A 21,256-nucleotide genomic window follows, 5' to 3' on the forward strand; every position below is an offset into this window, starting at 1 on the left:
TGTCTCCATGATCATCAGTCTGGCTTTAGAGCTGCCAGAAGACAGAAACTGCTCTCCTGAACATCCGTGAAGACCTGCTCTCCAACCTTGATTCCAACACCCCCTTTGTCCTCATCTTACCTGATCTCTATTCTGCCTTTGACACAGTCAACCATGCCATCCTGCTCAACCGTCTCCGTGATAACCTGGGGATCACCGGTCAGGCCCTGGCATGGCTGACTTCTTCCCTCTCTGATCGACCCTCCCAGGTTCAACTTGGGTCCTTCCTCTCCTCTATCTCCATCTCTATCTCTACATGTGGTGTTCCCCAGGGGTCTAACCTCTCTCCCTGGCTGTTCAACCAATACCTGGCACTTCTTGCCCACTGCATTGCCATGCTCTGCCCCAACTTCCAGTGCTATGCGGATGACACTCAGCTCACTTTCAGGCTACCCTCAGCCACCTCTTCTCCCTCTCTCATCTCTGACTGGCTGCCCGCCATGCAGCAGTGATGTGCCGCCAATGATCTCTGCCTTAATGCCGGTAAGACCGAGATTCGCCTCATCGGCACACCCGCTCCCTCCTTTCCTGTCACTCTCTGGCCGGCCGTTCTTGGCCCTCTTCCTGCTCCCACCTGTGAGGCCAAAAACCTCGGTGTCATCTTGGACTCCACACTCTCCTTCATCTCCTCACATCTCTGATGTCTCTAAGAAGTCTCACTACCAGCTGCACCTCCTTAGAGGCATTCTTCCATTTCTCTCCTTCCCCCAGAAGCTTACTTCCTCCAGCGCTCTGGTTCTCTCTAGGCTGGACTGTTGCAACATCCTCTTTCTAAATCTGCCTGCTACTCTCTATCCTCTGCAACTCTTCCAGAACAGGACTGTGAGATTTGTCCTTGGCCTTAAGCCCAGGGATCGTATCTCTCCAGGACTGAATATCTCTGCATCGACTCCCAGTTGCTGTGAGGATTAGGTTCACAACCCTCTGCATTGTCCATAAGGCCTTCTGGGCCCTGGGGCCTCAATACCTTCAACTCTCTCTTCCTAAATATCTTCCTTCTCAAGCTCTTCGCTCATCCGCCTCCAACTACCTCAGGAGCAGACGCTCCTCCAAGTAACAAGTTGATGGTAGATCTCTTTCTTCGGCTGGGGCCTCCCTCTGGAACAGCCTCCCTGCCTCCCTTAAACTTGAGGAGAATCATCTCTGGTTCCGGAAGAACCTCAAAACCTTTCTCTTTGCTTCTGCTTTTTCTCCTCCTCTCCCCTGCTGACTTCCTGGCTGATACTGAAACTGCACTGGTTACCTGGCCACCCTCTGATCTTGGACCCAGGCCCCCTCCCCTGCCAGTCGCACTCCTACACTGTCTTCCTGGCAACCCCCGCACCTGGGGACTATTTTCTGTATCCCTACAGTACCACTACCAGCACTTGACACCTGTTGTCTGCACTTACCCTTGCATTTGCCACTTGCTGGCCTTGCTTTCACTTTGTATATTTATCTTAATATCCCATGTACTGCACTGTCCCCCCCTCCGCACTTTCCTCCTTCCCGATACCATGCACTTGCATGATCTGAATGACACCTGGCCTAGTAGGATTGGTGTCTGTCTTCCCTCTGTATCCGTTCCCTTGCCTTGTCGCGCCTTGAAACACTTGTGTATAGGCGTGTTATAAATGCCATATCATACTACAAAGCCCTGTGTAGTTAATAACTTAAATGGAGATGGGAACATACTACTGGTGTAATACAAATGTCTTATCCAGCCACTCTTTTAGCACTTTGCATTTCCGTCGCTGAAGTCCTGCTAAAAACCACTAATGGCAAGTGTTTGCTTCTGTATACGTATTGGGCATTTGTCAGGCACTCCCATTAAATGTCCAGGTACTTGAACCATTTTGTAGCTGCTACCATCAGAGGGTACCTAATACCAATATGGCGGTGCCTGACAAGTGCCTTTTCCATGCCTACATTAAAACCCAAACAGTTTGGTGTTGCCAACGCTTGTTTTAAAATAGGGATGCAACTGAATTTCTGGTACCCACCACAATCTGAATAATGAGTTTTAGACAAGTTTGAATAGAGGCCACCATAAGCCATCTGGGTGACCCAGAAAAAAATAAAGCAGAGCCTCGAGATTCACAACAGCACTTGTTCCGCTATCCATGTAAATCAATGAATACCCTGTTGCCGACGTCTGATTGCAGCTCATACACTGCTGTAAAGGGGCACACTCATGTTCCATCATTGAAGGTTCAAGTGGAATAGGATAGGATGGGTTGGCGAAACTCCATAAAGCATCTGCACTTAAAGCGCAGGTGAGAGTATCATAAAAGATCTCCATCACTTGGAGACCTGGAGAAACACAAGAAGTGAAACGGATCATCACACCAACTGAGGTGGAAGAGAAAAACAAGGGCTGCGGGGGGAATATTATTAAGACCAAAGTATTTCCATACATTTGGGTAAACTCCTGTACAATCTACTGTATATGTCAGTGACGGGAGAAAGATGTAAAGGAGTATCTGCGAGCAGGCAATTCCTGCCTCTCCCTGCCCAAGTCCCCAAGGTGTCCCCTGTCCCCCCCAGATTTTATGGGTCTCCTACACCCATGCATTTCTTGCTTCAAACAGCCTCAATTGATGGAAATGCACTAAACTTTCAGTGGACATCGTTCTTATGTAGGGGGCGTCACCCTGCATGGGTGCTGTCACATGATGACATCCAGGGATGTCCGTGGCCCTGTGGGTCACCCGCAGACACCCATCGGGTGGGAATCGCAGGGCACAGACTAATTAAAAGTGCATCCTGAGAAAAATGAAATGCTCGCACACTGCGTCTGTCCGGGGGATCTCCATTTTGTATGCAGACACATTTGTCATGTAATCTTTGATGTCCTGGGTGTTTTTTTTTAGCAGTGCACAGTGATGGTGTGAGTTGTGGTTGTTTAGCTTACCATAACTGGTGAATTTCAAAGGTTTGTAGGTCTTACTTGTAACCATAACATCCCTTTAACAATGTTTTTTCACTGAATTTGATCGTTTTTTATTAGTGCAACTTAACCATTATGTATTATATTTGTAAGTAGTCTCTACTTTCTTTACCATTCAGTAAGAATCTTGTTCTCAGATCTTGATCTCACTCCCAAGCACAAACACCCCTGTGAACCCAGCCACCTTATACTTAACTTGTCACTAATTTCTTTAGCTTTTCTTTAATGATCTGCATTTGGGATATCAATCTTGCTTCACTTGAAACAAGATCTATAGCTCTGCCTCCCTCCTAGATTCGAGATTACAGTAAAAATAGTGCAGATTTCTCTGCATGCGCAGTCACATTTGCCAAAAGTGACTACACCCTCTACTGCTTTCATACTGGTTGTATGCTCCCTTGATCCACCCAAGGTTAATAACATCTTTAATTAACATGTCTAATTAACTTGTGCATAGATAAGCATGAGAGCTGGGCAGAGGAATATTATTTGAGATGTTCAAGATTTTATCTCACCTGAAATGCTTCTCTATTCAAAATAAGGCATAATCAAAACACATATCATTTCTGCCTCTGTGGTGCACATGACGTTTCACAACATATGAACCAAAAACTAACTGAAGATCAACCATAAAACCCCAAACAAGAAAATGACTCCAAACATTATCCCCCACACATTTTACACAATTTAGCTATCGATCTGTGCATTTTTATTTGTTATCATAAAAATGTACGGATTGGTTCCCAAGTTAACCAAAAATACCCATACTCACTACAACACACTATACTTGGCTAAAATACAATATATTATCTATTTGCAAAGTATTTTCTTCTATCTTTACCATTCGGTAATTCAGCTATCAATCTCACATCCAATCACAAATACCTCTGTGAACCAAGCTACCACATGCTTTACTTGTCGCAAAATAGGAAATTCATACTACAGAATTATGTACTAAATTATTTAGCTTTTCTTAATTATCCACAATTGGGATCTCGATCTCAGCTCAGCTAAGATGTTCTTCCCAAAACTCCATTGTCAGCGTGGCCTCCTCCCCAAATAGAGGTCTGAGAAACAATAGTGCACATTTCGCACCATGCACACTAACCTATTCCAAAGTGCCTCGACCCTAATATCCCTGTCATACCACTTAAATCCCCCTTGAAACACTTAAAGTTGATCAAATCTCTATTTCACGTTTTTAATGCCAATAGGCATGTATGGGCATTGAGATCTGCATGGAAGAAATCTTTGAATTTAGATCCAACCTTTTCCATCACTTGAAACACTTCTTTCGTCAAAACAAAGCAGAATGAAAACAATCAGCCTCATTTGCATCTTTGTGGTGCACTTTATTTTATTTTCAACCACAAAGCCCCAAGTCACAGAATACCTTGATACACAACTGTATACACAGTTGAATCAATTTAGGAATCAATTTCTGTAAGTATTTTTCTTACCATAAAAAAACATAAATTGCTTTCCAAAAATAACTAAAAATTGCCTCTGCACACTACAACATACTATACATGGCTTAAAGACAATATATACATATTTATATAAACCATTCTGAGCCACGTTAAAACAAACACAATGGGGGGAATCTGATCACCAAATATTCCAGTTACAGCAATGTTCTATACAAAATGGTTCAGAAACACTGTCATATATTACAGATGGACACTAGAAAATATTTTGGAAGGTGAATCCACTTACAAAATGCATTAGCTTTACAGCAAACTACCAACTACTGTACAAATAGCAACCTTATATTAAACACATACCAAAAAGAAATACTAATGTTTAAAAGTACCTCCGGTGAAGTACCAAACCATGTGTGTATGTTGCCTCAGGACTTTTTTTTATAAAAATAGCACAAAAACTGTAGACATAACCTACAAAATAGAAGACAATGAAGATTCCAAATGGTTCCAATTAGCACTCTACTTTATAGCAGAAAACAAATACCAAATTACTGACCCCTTAATACTTTGCAATTACTGCACTACAAAACTTGAAAACAACCAAACACCTTCACGTGCACACTTATTTTTTTAATATTATGTATTTGGATGGTAAAGAAATAATCATATGCATTTTTTGCTATTTTTAGAGGGTATATGGCAGAGATTGTACAGAAAAGCATGCAATGTATGTATTTGTGAAGGTGTGGGAAATAAAGGAGTAGGATTTCAGATAGAGGCAGTGGTGTTGTTTGAGCTGGGAGCCTTTGTAATTATACTGTCTGTGTGTGTGCTTGAATACAGATGCATGTACTTATCATGTTTGCATGCAATTTTATAACAGACTGGACAGTCTTTTTATAATTATACTGTTATTTCTGCCATCTTTTAATATGAAATACATCATTTTGTTAGATAGCTGTGTGAGTATATACAAATTTGGACAGGAGACAGGTTTGCAAATGACACTTCATCATAGCAGATGGGATAAATGACAGTAAGTTCATTTGACAGTTTACACAGGGTAAGTGGCAGAAGTGGCAGTTACTCTGTTTATATGTATTCCTAGAAGAGCTGCACATGTACTGTGTAGAAAATATTTATACCTGTAGTCTGTGTTTATGCATGTGAATGTGCATGAATCTGCAAGTAGAAATATTGCCCAGTTTTATATTAGTTGTCGCTGAAAGTCTGTTGCAGTGACAGTCGAATTGTACTGAGAGTGATCAATAGTACATCTAAAGTTCGGATGTGTGATGATAGAGTTAGATGTAGAGTTCTTGGATGTGATTGGTGGGGATGATTGTGTGACTGTTTAACAGTAGCCAATGAGGAAATGGTGCAGAAAGTGAAGTGGAAAGGGTAGAAAGGTTTCCCCAATGTTACACGCTCCTTGGACATCACGGGTATCCGTGGGCAGTGCGTGCCACATCCGGGGTTTCTCAGCAAATGCAGCATGTAAAGGGGATTGTAGGGATCAACCAATCAGATTTTGAGTGTGTGGTTTGTGTTGAAAGAGGTTGTGTGTAGTGAAGATGGTAGAGGTGGAGAAAATCAGGGTGTTGGTGGTTGGAGATATGTTTGTGCATGGTTTGGAGTAGTATGCTAAATGTAGGAATGTGGTAAACAATTTTGATGTTAAAGGAGTGTAGGTGGTGTGGAGCGCTGTGTCTGGTTTTAATATGCAGGGAAGGGTTCAAATTACTAGCGCAATATCTTACAATAGTTTTGTTTTTTGTTCTCAGCAGTTGGAAAGAAAAAGGTGTAGGGTGTGGTTATTGAGGTAGGTCGCAGACCTTCTCATTCTCTGTTTCACAGTAATGGTGGTATCATTATATTTGACCCATCCACACTTTTCTTGTATATATATATATATATATATATATATATATATCTATATATATTCAGTGAAGACGTTATGGTTAAGTTGCGCTATTAAAAACCTATGAAATTCAGTGAAAAAACTTTGTTAAAGGCACGTTATGGTTCCAAGTAAAACCGAAAAACCCTTGAAATTCACCAGTTATGGTAAGCTAAGCAACCATAACTCGCGCCACCACCGTGCACTGCTAAGACTAACACCCAGGACATCAAAGATGACATCACAAATGTCATTGATGACATCACTGATGACATCACATGTCTGGCTTACTATTTTTTCTTTTGCTGACTTATCTAGGCCACATGTTTTTTTTCAGTAACAGTCAGAAACTAAGAATTATATTTTATTTGTAGACATATCCTTCTAGTAGGTTCTTACAGTAATTCCCTTAGAGTACAGTCACATCATATGAAACATATACATATGGGAAAACACAAGCTTGAAAGACAGCAATCCTTTTTGTGCATAAAGATAATCACTAAACTTATGAGCACTTTCTGATAGTTCTGTTGTTTTTTTTTATGGCTGTACTTTCCCTGTATATAGTCATATTTGTATACATTGTACTCACACTACTTTCCTTAGGGTCCAATCACAACAAGTGATACATATACATAGGGTAAATAGCAGCGTTGAAACAGAGCAATCATTTATTTGCATGAAACTAATCAGTTAAATTATGAATTGTTTCTGATACTACTTGTGCTTTTTTGCTAACTTCACTTTCCCTGTATATACCCATATTGGTATGTGTTCTTGTGTCTTTGTGTTTTGTATATAGTAATGCAATTATGTAATACATGGGTTTTATTACCTACTTATTACATATTTCACAGTACACAAAAATCTATTAAGAAAACAATTATCATTTCATTATTCAACATATTAACATTACGAATATCATACCTTCATCTTGTACGCTGCACACAATGTTATGTTTCTGTATGAGTAGCTTAGTATACTAGATAGAACCCCATAATAGGATGCTATTTATATCAATGCATCGTTCAATGCACTTATTAGGGTATATTTCATGCAATGATTCTTGACACTTTTTTCGCAACATAATAAGTATCCCTTCTACACATATTTCATGAGAAGTACATACACATGTGATGTCATCAGTGATGTCATCAATGACATTTGTGATGTGATCTTTGATGTCCTGGGTGTTAGTCTTAGCAGTGCACGGTGGTGGCGTGAGTTATGGTTGCTTAGCTTACCATAACTGGCGAATTTCAAGGGTTTTTCGGTTTTACTTGGAACCATAACGTCCCTTTAACAAAGTTTTTTCACTGAATTTCATAGGTTTTTAGTAGCGCAACTTAACCATAACATCCCTTTAACAAAGTTTTTTCACTGAATTTCATAGTTTTTTAGTAGCACAACTTAATAATAATGACTTTGACTTTATATACATGTCATATGGAACTGACTAGATCTCTTCTTATGAACTTGATGTCCGCAAACTTATTTAATGTTCGCGGACATGTTCGGAGAACAGTACCACTACCTAAAAACTATGGGGGGCGTGGGGGGTATGTTTGATTGTTATATCATAATATAGGAACATTTAACAAATTCAAAAAGCAGCACACAAACACATTATATATAGTAATACATAAGAAATGTAACCCATATATGTAACACACTAACCATTCATTTAAATACAATATGTTCTGAAATGGAATATACCACAAGAAGATAAATTGGCTTCCAACATAATTACCTCACAGACACAACAGAACTGAGAACAAGACCAGACCCACTGAATACATAGGACTTATCTTACCAGAAATAGTAAGTGTACTTCATTTTACTCATATATTTATAAACGTTCTGTATTAGATTAAAGAATATATTATCTTTTTTTTTTCTCACAGAAATGTCTAGTACTCTGGAATGGCTAGAGGACAATTTCCCACATGAAGAAATGTCACAAGATAGTGAAACTAATGGTAAACACTTTATAAACACTTTATAATATAAACAATGTATTTATTATTTTCTTTATATACATTAAACATGTATATTATTTTTTTGTACAGAGCATACCAAAATAGAAAAAACTTCAGAAAACCCTGTTATGGATAACAGTCTTCACAATATAGAAGAAAAAATTGATATATTGTTGGCTAATTTTAATAATTTACAAACTTTTGTAGAAAATCATTTCAAACCAAAAACCTCGTACCATTGCCCCACATGTACTTGTCCCTCCTCACCATACCCCAGTCAATTATCCCCAAACCCTCTCTATAATCCAAAACGTTTTGATGAGATTTCCATCCCTTCTTCACCTAATACCAATCATGTTGAAACCCCAAATTCTCCTGTTTTGTTTCTGTTTCTGCCTCACCTTCTCTGTCATAAATTATTAATATATGTTAAATAAAGTTTAATTTTTATATTGTATTGTGAATAGTTTCCGTTTTTTTTCAAATTAAAAACAATAAAATTGTCCGCGGACAGTGCGAGTGTTCTGAAATGTTCGTACATAAACGAAAATAGAGGTGTCCTGAAGAACACCATACCTGTTCGTACTGTTCACTAGCAAGTTGAAACTGTTCTAAGAACACATGTGGTGTCCTGAAATGTTCGTAAAGAAACAAAAATTAAAGTGTTCTAAAGAACACTATATCTGTCCATAATGTTCGCTATCAACTTAAAACTGTCGTAAGAACACAATTGGTGTCCTGAAATGTTCGTAAATTAACGAAAATGATGTGTCCTGAACAACAGTACAACTGTTCGTAGTGTTCGCTAGCAACATGAAACTGTACTAAGAACACACAAGGTGTCCTGAATTGTTCGTAAACAAACAAAAATTAAAGTGTCCTAAAGAACACTATACCTGTCCGGTACTGTTCGCTAGCAAGTTCAAACTGTTCTAATAACGCTATTGGTGTCCTGAAATGTTCGTACTTAAACGAAAATGGAGGTGTCCTGAAGAACACTATACCTGTTCGTAGTGTTCGCTACCCAATTGAAACTGTTCTAAGAACACAATTGGTGTCCTGAAATGTTTGTACATAAACTAAATTACACGTGTCCTGAAGAACACTATATCTGTCCTTACTGTTCGCTACCAAGTTTAAACTGTTCTAAGAACACACGCGGTGTCCTGAAATGTTCGTTTCACGTGTGACGCACTTTTAATTACTTCAGAACCCGAACAGTGTCCGTAGGACATCAATGCGCATGCGCTAACCAATCTCCATGCACTTGGTGTCCTGCGGACAGGCGCTTCCTTCGCGGACTAGTTAGCGAATGGATCATATGACCGCGCCCATGCTCATCGTGTGTCCTGAAATACGGACACTGTTCGTGTCCCCGAACAATTTAAAAGTACATTTTCAGTTAATCCATAATATTTTTCAATAAAATCTCACCATGGCACAAGTCCCACATAGCAATCTTGAGTTTCTATATACCTTTTGAAACTTTCCGATCCTTTTTTTGTGTTCGATCTGTCCGCGGACAGTGCGCATGTCCGCAAACCACGCACAAGCACCCCTATAAAATACCACGCCCAAGAGCTTATTCCCATTTTTTTTTCGGGCTATTCTTCAGAACACAGTGATTTTTGCTGCCACCTGCAGACTACACCATCATCGAGATGGCATCCTTGGCTGCTGAACTGCCACTTGGTGCTGCACCTGCTTCAGCACCACCCCCCACCCCCTCCACCACCACCTGAAAAGGGGAACAGGAGTGAGGATGCGGAGGAGGAAGAAGAGGATGATGAGAATGAGGTAGAGGAAAACCCTACTACCCGCACTAGGCGTGAGTCTTGGGTGTGGCGGTTATTTACCATTCATGCGAACCGTGTTACCTGCAATGAGTGCAAAATGATACTCAGTCGCGGGAAGCATGGTAAGTACAGCTTTGGGACCACTACTATGAAGCGACACCTGAGGTCATTTCACTCTGGGGCTATTCGCAGGGTTGTACCTTGCGAAGAACGTAGCAGGTTCATTTCCTCTACTTCATCCTCTGTTTCTGATCCTGTCAGCACAAGGACCACCTCTGTGGGTCAGCGTCTTCCTCAAGCTGCCTCACAGGCCATACAGAATGCTGATGACCCTTACCTTTCGAGGGTCACAGTTGTATGTATGTACTGTGACACAGTACTCTGCAGGGGGCAGCGACTTCGGAGTGCACGAGAAGACCTGCTCACTACCCAAATAAAACCCACTCTACATCTTCCTCTCTCAGCTCGCCCTTTCTTATCCTTGTGGTTGGTGTCCCCCCCTTTACCCTCCTTTACCCTCCTCTCCTAGTGTGTCGTGTCTGAAAAACCAAATAAAATACAAAATTACAAAAATCTAAAAAAAATAAGGCTCTTTTCAGAGCCGCCTTTCCCAGTTAAAAAATAGAAGTGAAAATAAATGTAGCAGGGCTCTTTGTATTTTTTAGAAGTCCGCGGACAGTTCGCGAACATTAAAAAAATTGGGTTGCTACTCCATCACAAACATTGTAATTTTCTCTGGAAAGAAGTGGTGGCTCTGAAAAGAGCCTTTGGGTGGTGTTTGTAAGTCAAAAATTGTAAATGGTTAACATCTACTTCAAAATCGTTGTTGTAATTGCAAAAAAGGTCGCAATGCATTTTGTACATTTCCCAGAAAAATCTGATTGCCAGCATAAGTAAGATGGACTCCATCTCTGCGAAAAATGTATGTACTACAAAACATATTATTTTCATTGTGAAAAGAAGACATGCCAAAATCTCTTAGAAAGGCACAAACAGCCTTATTAACATTGCGCCTTGCTTTTTCCATTTGTGGACCAAATGAAGAAGAACGAAGCCACATTTGTCTCTGCGCAATCCGTGAAAATATCACTTGAGAATTAGGAAACATGTCGATAACCTTCCTAAGTCCTTCTTTCATAGCAAATTGCAAAAAAATTCCAGTCACATGTCCTAAACTGTTCCATCCACAATGAATTACAATTATGTCTGGATGTTGCTCTGTCTCCAAAGTAGCACAGAGAGGTAGCAAGTCCAACCACTTCATTCCACATACTCCATGCCAGTGTACTTCCACATGTGGGAATCCAAGATCTACAGCTACTCCACAGCTTTCTGCATGCACCTTCAACCAATGTATCCACGAATCTCCTAAAATCCAAACAATCTGTTTTCTGAAACACACAGCCATAGCTATCTTTTGTTCTCTCAGCAAAAAGAGTATCTGAGAAAATCTCTCCTGGCACAACACACCCACCAAACTTTCCTGACCAATCCCTTTCAATGCTTATTCTCATTTGCATGACTTCTGAACCCAAAAATCCCCGGATGTAACTCAAGATGTCCGGGAACTACCGCCATGTCCGAGGACATATCGTAACATGAACAGCCCTTCTACCATTTCCACTACACTCTCTCTGCCATTCCCTCATTGGATGTACCTCAAAAATCACATGACCATGCACCAATCACATTCAAGACCTCTACATCTAACTGCATCATCATAGATCAGCACTGCAAATGTACTCTGAATCTCTCTGAGTACAAGTGTCATATCATTGGCAAGCACCATCTACCACAAATACTGTACAAGTCTTCAAGATTTCTACTTGCAGCTCCATGCATATCCATATGCATGAACACAAACTTCAGGTATGCATATTTTCTGTATAGTAGATGAACACATTTTCAAACAGACTTTTACCTTGTAAAATCTGTAAAATGAATGTACTGTACTTTTTTTCAATTTCCTAAAATCAACTATCACTTATAAACCTTTATACTATTTACTTTCTTTATACACACACACTCAAATCATGTTAAACTAACATTTTTTAAATCAAATATATAGACTACATATGTTCAAACAAAATTGCATGCAAACACAATCTATGTTTAAACCTTTATAAAAAATACTTATACAATTTCATATTTTCTGTTTTTATTTATTTATTTACTTAATTACTTTAAATTAGACATGACATTGAGGCGCTATTACCTAGAACAGTTTACTTACAGAAATAGTGGTATTCACTAATATATTATAAATTTCACAAGACATAGTAAAGATATTTTTTTTTTGCTACAGTTAGTCATTCAATACAATTTGTTCATTAAGAACATATCATATGTACTGAACTGATGCAATGTATCTTATGTAAATAAATTAGTTTAATGGTTTTACAGAAGGCACTGAGGATTTCAATTAAAAAAATCAATATCTAAATTAAAAACAGTGCTATATACAAACAAAGTTACTAATTTGAAGCTTTTACAATTGCAGTGAAGACCAGTTTCCTGAAAAGAAGCAGCCGAATTCGAAGAAGAAAGAAAAACTAAGAAGTTACCTGTTAATTTAAAAAAAAAAGTAAGTAAAATATCACCATAATATTTGTATTATTAATCAAATATACTATAACATTAATACAAGCTATTTTGGTTTCTAAAAATAGAGATTTTGTACCATTTTGTCCAAAAATGTCCATGTCTTAAACAGCGATTTACAGCCAGAATGGCCCACAAATTTCTATTTTTGGACACACACATTACCCAACTGAACCACTACAATTTTCATATTATAGAACAAACAACTGTTTTAATTGTATACATTAGATTTACTATTTGTACTTTTCCACACCACTAGCTTACTTTTTTTTTTGTCATCTGAACCCCAGTTTAGTAACACATAAATTCAAGAATACCTATCCCTACTAGTTTTAGTTCCCAATCACACACCATTACATACATCTTTATCATCTTACTCAAACACTCATGCACACAGCACACATACATTCCAGAACACCCCAACCCATATCTTCTTTATTTTTTTCAACAGACCCTAAAGAATGCCTACCAAAAGTCAAGTCCGTAGAAAGCAACGCAAAAGTAGAGCAAATGAAAATAAAGGTGTCCAACATAAGCATCCATCTCTAGCAGAATTTGTAAAAAAAAGTTGAAACAAAACAGCTAATACAATCATTTAGTGAAACACAAGAAGTTTCAAGTACAACAACTTCGCTTCCTCTATCAAAATGTAAAACAAACCAAAAACAATTAACAGAAAATCAGCTATCAGTACTGATAAAACTACTTCTTCAAATTTTAATATAGTGCAAAGTAAGCATGCCAAGAAAAGTATTTTAGCCAAAATATACCGTCACAAAGTCCTTCAAAATCTTATAAAAACAGGAGAGAAATCAGGTTCAAAGCTTAAAACCTATCTTAGGAAATTAATCTTAGAAGCATTGATGGACAGTGCAATTCTTCTCAAAAGAAATATTTTTATTTTACTGTTAAACAAAATGAAACCACTAACAAAACTAATAACTAAATTACAAAAAAACTTCTCAGTAAGCGAAATGTCAACAGAAAGAACTTCTTAAGTATCTGCGGAGGTGAATGGAATCACACTACAAGAACAGAACCATATTTTAATGAAGAAGCGTACAAACAAAAGCAAACAAATACAATTGCCATAAATAGCAGTGGTCGAGGTTATGAAAAAGTGAATAATACCATAATGGAACAAGAAGTACTCCTTACAAAAACATGCCCTGAAAACTTAGAATGACCCCTCCATTCAACTAAATCAGAACGTCTACTGTACAAATGGCCATGCACGTCAATGTGTAACATTCCCAAACAATGTTTCAAATCTTTACGCCAATTCCTCAATAAATATGTAAAAAGCAAAGACAAAATCAAAATTAAATTACTGCAAAATATAGATACCTGTCCAGTGCGCAAGTACACAGGACTACAAGGACATTCATTGGCCTGCATTACAGGACCTACTTGTAAAACCACTTTCCATGATATCAAAAGGATATCAACACATCATTCAACTATAAGAAATCTAGTCTATAAACGGTACTATGCTAAAAGTCCTGCTTTAGCACTAGCAAAGTTAAATAACATCCTTCTACATGGTACAGCAAAAGACCTACTTGAAGAAATTCACTATATCCAGAAAAAATATTTTGGAAGTGAAAGCCATTTACAGAATGAAATAGCTTCAAACCAATTAAGCAACAATTCTACACATGGCAACCTTTTGCTAAACACATACAAAAAAGAAATACTAAAATTTAAAAGTACATCAGCTGAAGTACCAAACCATTTATGTGTATATTGCCGTAGAATTTTTTATAAAAGTAACACAAAAACTGTGGACCTATCATACAAAATAGAAGACAATGACGATTCTAAATAGTTTGAATTAGCTCTCTACCTTGTAGCAAATGCCTTATCATATCATATCATAGCAGAAAACAAATATGAAATAACTGAGCCCTTAATACTTTGCAGTTATTGCACTACAAAACTTGACAACAACCAAACTCCTTCACGTTCTATCACAAACAATTTGGAATTATACCCAGTACCAAAACCTCTACAACAACTTAATTTATATGAGAGCATCATAATTCAAACAGTACACCCATTTCAAGCAATAATACGCCTTCAACCAAAAACAGCAAAATTACCTCCCTCTGAATTGGTAAAAGGCATTCGTGGAAAAGTAGTTTATTTACCATTAAATCTAAAAGAAAATGTGCATACTCTAGGAGTGCAACGTCCAATGCAGCAATCTTTAATTATATTAGTAAATGGAGTACCTACAAAAGACAAAAAAATATGACAAAAGCTGGTAGATTTATATAAAGTTTGACAAGCCTTCCAATATCTTAAAGAGAATAATGAATATTACAAAGAAATTAATATTGAAGAAAACTTGAAAGATACAACTGAAATAATTCAAGAAACACAAGAAGCTGTTCAATTTGAGCTACTAGATCCTGCTACAATATCAAATACTTTAGACCATTATACAATTCATCCTTTGCACTGTAATGACACCGTACAAGATGTACTGGAAACTTACCAAATGCGTCAAACAAAAGGATCGCCAATCAGTATATGGGAAAAAAGTATAGAAGCACATGCTTTTCCTCTACTCTTTCCTACTGGCAAAGGAGGAAGGTATGATGATAGACCTATTCAAATATCAGCTTCAGAATACCGCTCATTACGGATGTATTCTGAAGATCCCAGATTTAGACAAAATGTGGAATACATATTCCATCTACTCTTTGAAAGTGAACTAGCAACTTTATGTTACGAAGTTGCACACATATTAAAATCAGGATCACACTTTCAAAATATGACAGCTACACAATTATTAGAGAAAGTGCTACAAAAGGATGAGGTTTTACAATCAAATATTACACATCTATTAGCAAATATGCGTGGTACTAAAGAGTACTGGTTTCGACGTCATGGAGATGTACGTTGTATGATCAGAAACTTTGGACCACCCACTTGGTTTGTTACATTAAGTTGTGCAGAATATGCATGGGAAGATTTACATGATTTCCTACGCATATCAAATAAAAACAAAACAAACATAGATATTCTAACACCTGGAGAACTTTGTTCTTTGGATCCTGTTAATGTTTCAAGATATTTTCACCATCGCTTCATTGCTCTGCTACATTTTATTTGTAATAAAACTGTTCCTCCCCTTGGAGAAGTGCAACACTTCTTTTGGAGAAAAGAATACCAGGCCAGAGGAGCACCACATATCCACATGCTTTTATGGATTAAAGATGCTCCTAAATTTGGTCAAGACAGTGATGCCACTGTTTTACAGTTTATTGAAAAATATGTCACTTGTGAAATTCCATCAGAAGCCACAAATAGTGATCTTTGTGCACAAATTGTGCAATTTCAAAGACACAAATGCGGAAAATATGGTTGTCGCAAATACAAAAACAAAGTCAAATACTACACCAAATGCTGATTTGGTTTCCCTAGACCAGTTACAAATACAGGTCAAGTAAACAACCTCATGTCTTCAGTTAGACATAGTGTTAACGGTAAGTCACCTAAAAATACATATTACATAAAAAGAAAAGAAGAAGACAAATATATCAATGATTATAATGCAATCATTGCCCACTTATGGAATGCAAACATAGATGTGCAGTACATTGCAGACAATTCTACTGCAGTTGCACGATATGTCACAGCATACTTAACTAAAGCAGAAAAGAAAGAGCTCCAAGACCTCTGGAATGACCTGTCATCAGATAAAACAGTATCTCAGAAATTATACAGCTTGGGCATAAATATGCTCACCCATAGAGAATGTGGATCTTATGAAGCATCTGATCGTTTAACTGGTACTTCATTGTATGGTAAATCTGAAAATATAGTATGGCTAAGTATTGGTCCAGCTAAATCTAGAAAAAGAGTTCTAAAATCATATGAAGATATAGAAACAATAGCCAAACATGATCCCAACAGCCAAGACATTTTAAAAAAAACAATTTATTGGATACATACTACCCAAACAGAAGTAATACTTTGGAAAACATGTGTCTATACCAAATAGGCCAAAACTACACATACAAAAATAATTTGAAACCTGATGAAAAAAAAGGTAAATATAGAGTGACAGACTGTGAAGGCAGCTTAGTTAAACTCGCTAAACCAAATTTAATTAATCATATCAAATTGTCATTGAAGAATCCTCAACATAAAGAAGTATATTACATGTCCCTGCTACAACTCTTCAAACCATGGAGAAAAGAAGAACAATTACTAGATAACTATGACTCATATGAGGATGCTTTCAAAGCAAATGAAAGCACTATAACTGATGTAAACTTTACACAGTACAAAACAATGTTGCACAATGAACAGCAACATGAAGAAGAACTCCAAGCCCAACTAGATAAGGATACTCCTGACAGTAGTCAACCTTCTGTAACAGGAAGCCAAGAACCACTGGGAGAACCACTAATAACAAATGAGCCAGAATTAGCTATGATAGAAGTAGAAAACACCATGTGTCAGTATGAAGATAAGGAAGACTTAACTATACTACAATCAAAACTAAACAATGAGCAAAGTAACATTTTTCAAGAAGTAACAAAACAAATTGCACATGGTGTGAAACATGAAAATAAAGAATGTTCCTGCCATAATTATAAACCTATACTACTGTACGTCAGTGGTGAAGCTGGTTCTGGCAAAACATTCCTAATCAAAATCATTAGTAAGTTCCTTCAACAATTGACAAACAACAAACTGTCAGCTGTTGTCACTGCCCCCACAGGTTTAGCTGCCTACAACATAGGTGGTGTTACATTACACCGATTACTACTATTACCAGTAGAACACCAGAATAAATTAGACTATTACAAACTTTCTGCAGAAGCTGCAATGGAATTACGCAGAGTATTGAAACAAATGAAAATGCTACTAATAGATGAAGTGAGCCTGGTCCCCAACCTGATGTTAGCTTTGATTCACCTCAGATTACAAGAAGTACTCAAAACAGACTATGAACAGCTCTTTGCAGGAAAACACATTATTGTTTTTGGAGATCTGCTTCAATTAACACCAGTAAAAGGTGAACCTATTTTTAAAACATTAGGGCACAAACTCTGCCGTAAAACTGTCAACCTTTGGCAACATGTCCAATACAGGGAATTAACAGAAAACATGCACCAATCTGCAGATCTAACTTATGCCAACATTTTAAAAAGTTTGAGAGTTGGTATACTTTCTAAAGAAGCAGAAGCAACATTGAAAACCCGGCACATTAATGCACTTCATGGCGATAATGCATGTGCGACAGATGTTATGGAACAATTAGCCCACAAAAATGTCAATTGTATGGCCTTAATACCAACTCTTGCAAGCTGTCTCAAATTCAATGAAATAATGTTAAGTAAAGAAATGCAACCAATAATGGAAATTAGCGCCACAGACAAACTAGATGTACATGGTATGACACTACCCATGTTTGACCAAGCCACAACAAGACTAAATAATTTAGAAAAATCAATCTCAAACACAGCAGGCTTAGAAAAGATGTTAAAATTATCCTTAAATTGCAGAGTAATGCTTAAACGTAACCTTGACATGGACCAAGGACTAGTTTATGGAGCACTGGGTACAGTTGTTGGCTTTCAAACATACCCACGTGACAACAAAATTCAGTTGTCAATATACTCTTTGACAAACTTTCAGAAGTAAAACGGATAGGACGCTCAACAGCTAGATTCCTTCTCTTCAAAGATATGTATGTACGCAGAGAACAATTTTCTCTAACTCTTGCATACGCAGTCACGATTCATAAATCACAAGGTCTTACCCTAGACAAAGCAATGATAGATATTGGTAACACAGTCTTTAAAGAAGGCATGAGCTACGTAGCACTATCACGCTTACGTACACTTGACGGTCTATTTCTAATCAACTTTAATGCAAGTAAAGTAAACGCTGATATTCCTTGCATTTTAGAATATAATAGACTTCACTCACTATACACTCCCCATCTAAACACATATTCTGTTCCACAAAAACTAAAACGTTGTAAAAGAAAACTAAATCAAACAGAAATGCAACAGGACGTCACTGCAAATCCTCCAAAGAGAGTAAAAGAAATTAATACTGCATCAAGTACCACAAACAAAAAAGAATCAATTAGAGAAAGTAAACCAGGTACTTCTTTAAAGAAGGAAGACAAACTCCAAAAAAGCAGTTAGATACAGAACTACCTGGACCATTTAAATTCTCAAATATAGTTGGTGTAAGTTGCTATGCAAATGTAGCAATGAATATTCTATTTCAATTATCACCAATTGTTGACAACATTTACTTACACAGTACAGACCCTTTGTGTTTGCAAATGTTAGTACTTCACAGAAGTGCAGCAAACAATCCTGACAACACATTGACAGGGTAATTCATAGAATTTCGCAGAAAAGTGTCGCAAGCGGCTGGCGCAGAGTGTCCGCGTGCGATTGTCTGCGCCAGGCACGTGCGCTAAAACCGATTTCCGCGCACAGCGTATTCATGGATTTTAGGCTCCCAAACCAGCCGTGGCGCAGAGTATCGCAGCGACCCTGCAGCAGCGCCAGTAACGCCCCCAAGAACGCCCTCGCGCAAGGAAAAGCCATCAAAATCGCTAAATCATCGCAAAGGGCTGCGCTAACCCTGGACCAGTTTACAGGGCTGCCAAACAAGGAACGCAAAGCGGGTAACGTTCATATCAGGGGTACGCGGGAAGTTTTACACGCGATTAGCCAGGGTACGTGTATTACAGGGGTACGCGGGAAGTTTAACACGCGATTGGCCAGGGTACGTGTATTAGAGGGGTACGTGTGAAGTTTTACACGCGATTAGCCAGGGTACGTGTATTACAGGGGTACGCGGGAAGTTCAACACGCGATTAGCCAGGGCACGTGTATTACAGGGGTACGCGGGAATTATCACACGCGATTTGGCTGGGTAGGTGTATTACAGGGGTACACAGGAAGTTTTACACGCGATTTGGCTGGGTACGTGTATTACAGGGGTGCGCTGGAATTATCACACGCGATTTGGCCAGGTACGTGTATTACAGGGGTGCGCGGGAATTATCACACGCGATTTGGCTGGGTACGTGTATTACAGGGGTGCGTGGGAAGTTACACACGCGATTAGGCTGGGTGGGTCCTCACAGGTGTTCCCTGTACACCCTCCACGGCCCCTGCAGGCAGTCCACAAAACAGGGGACTACCCTGCACACCTGCTCATGTCTACCACCACCCCCACCCCCCAGCCACCAGGGGCAGCCTCCACCAGGCCCCCACCCATGTCTACCACCACCCCCACGCCCCAGCCACCAGGGGCAGCCTCCACCAGGCCCCCACCCATGTCTACCACCCCACCCCCACCCCCCAGCAGTGCAGGGGCACCCTCCACCAGGCCCCCACTCATGTCCCCTATCACCCCCACCCCCCAGCCACCAGGGGCAGCCTCCACCAGGCCCCCACTCATGTCTACCACCCCACCCCCACCCCCCAGCCACCAGGGGAAGCCTCCACCAGGCGCCCACCCATGTCCCCCTGCACCCCCACCCCCCAGCCACCAGGGGAAGCCTCCACCAGGCCCCCACCCATGTCTACCACCCTTCCCACCCCCCAGCAGTGCAGGGGCAGCCTCCACCAGGCCCCCACTCATGTCCCCTATCACCCCCACCCCCCAGCAGTGCAGGGGCAGCAGGCAGTCAGGCAGCAGCAGGTGGGAGCGTGCTCAAGCTCTGGGGGGCAGTAGTTCGGCCTTCCGGGCAGGAGCGTGGTATTCCGTGTGCGTACGCGTGGCCAGCTTGGTACGGAGTGATTTTGCACATGAAAATCCTGCACGTCAGCGTGAAAACTGAGGAAAGGCCCTCAGCGCGTAAGCGCTTCTGTGACGTGACCCGCACAGGTGTTTCCCACACAGCACGTGATGACAGAGCACACGTGGAAAGACTGCACGTCAGAGTGTAATCGCGTGTGATTGGTGGAAATGGCCCTACACGCAGAAGTGACAAAGCGTGTGATTGGTGGAAATGGCCCTACACGCAGAAGTGACAAAGCGTGTAATTGGTGGAAATAGCCCTACACGCAGAAGTGACAAAGCAGGTAATAGGTGGAAATGGCCCTAGCGCGTACACGCCGCGTAAGTGACGCTGGACGTGTGGGCCTGTATAAAAGGTACGTGTAGAACACGTTTTCCTTGTACATGCTTTTCGTGGAGAGCGAGTGGGTGAATTCTGTACTTCTTGTCGTTTCACACGCGATTTACTTCACGGCGTTTCTAGTTCGTATTCCCTGTTACCTCTGACAGCTTTTTCTCTTTTTTCTCTTTTACTGGTTTACCTGGGCCTGTTCCCTCAAACAGTGTTCCCTTCTACTGTTGTCCTGTCTCCTCAGACAGCGTACAAATCTTCTTTTGGCGGGGGTGTTGCCAACCAAACGTGCTCCTTTTACACGCTCGTTTACCAGGCAGACAGTGAGTCACGCACGTATCTAACATCTGTGCTTGCCCCGTGTGTAGCCTACCCCTTCAGAGGTCATTCTAGGCTGCGTGTGACACGCATACGTTCATTCTTGTGTTTCTGGGTGCCACAGCGTAGTGCAGGTTTTTCTTTC

Source organism: Ambystoma mexicanum, chromosome 8 (genome assembly GCF_040938575.1).
Source record: "Ambystoma mexicanum isolate Mex_15411 chromosome 8, UKY_AmexF1_1, whole genome shotgun sequence".
In the NCBI taxonomy this organism is placed as follows: domain Eukaryota; kingdom Metazoa; phylum Chordata; class Amphibia; order Caudata; family Ambystomatidae; genus Ambystoma; species Ambystoma mexicanum.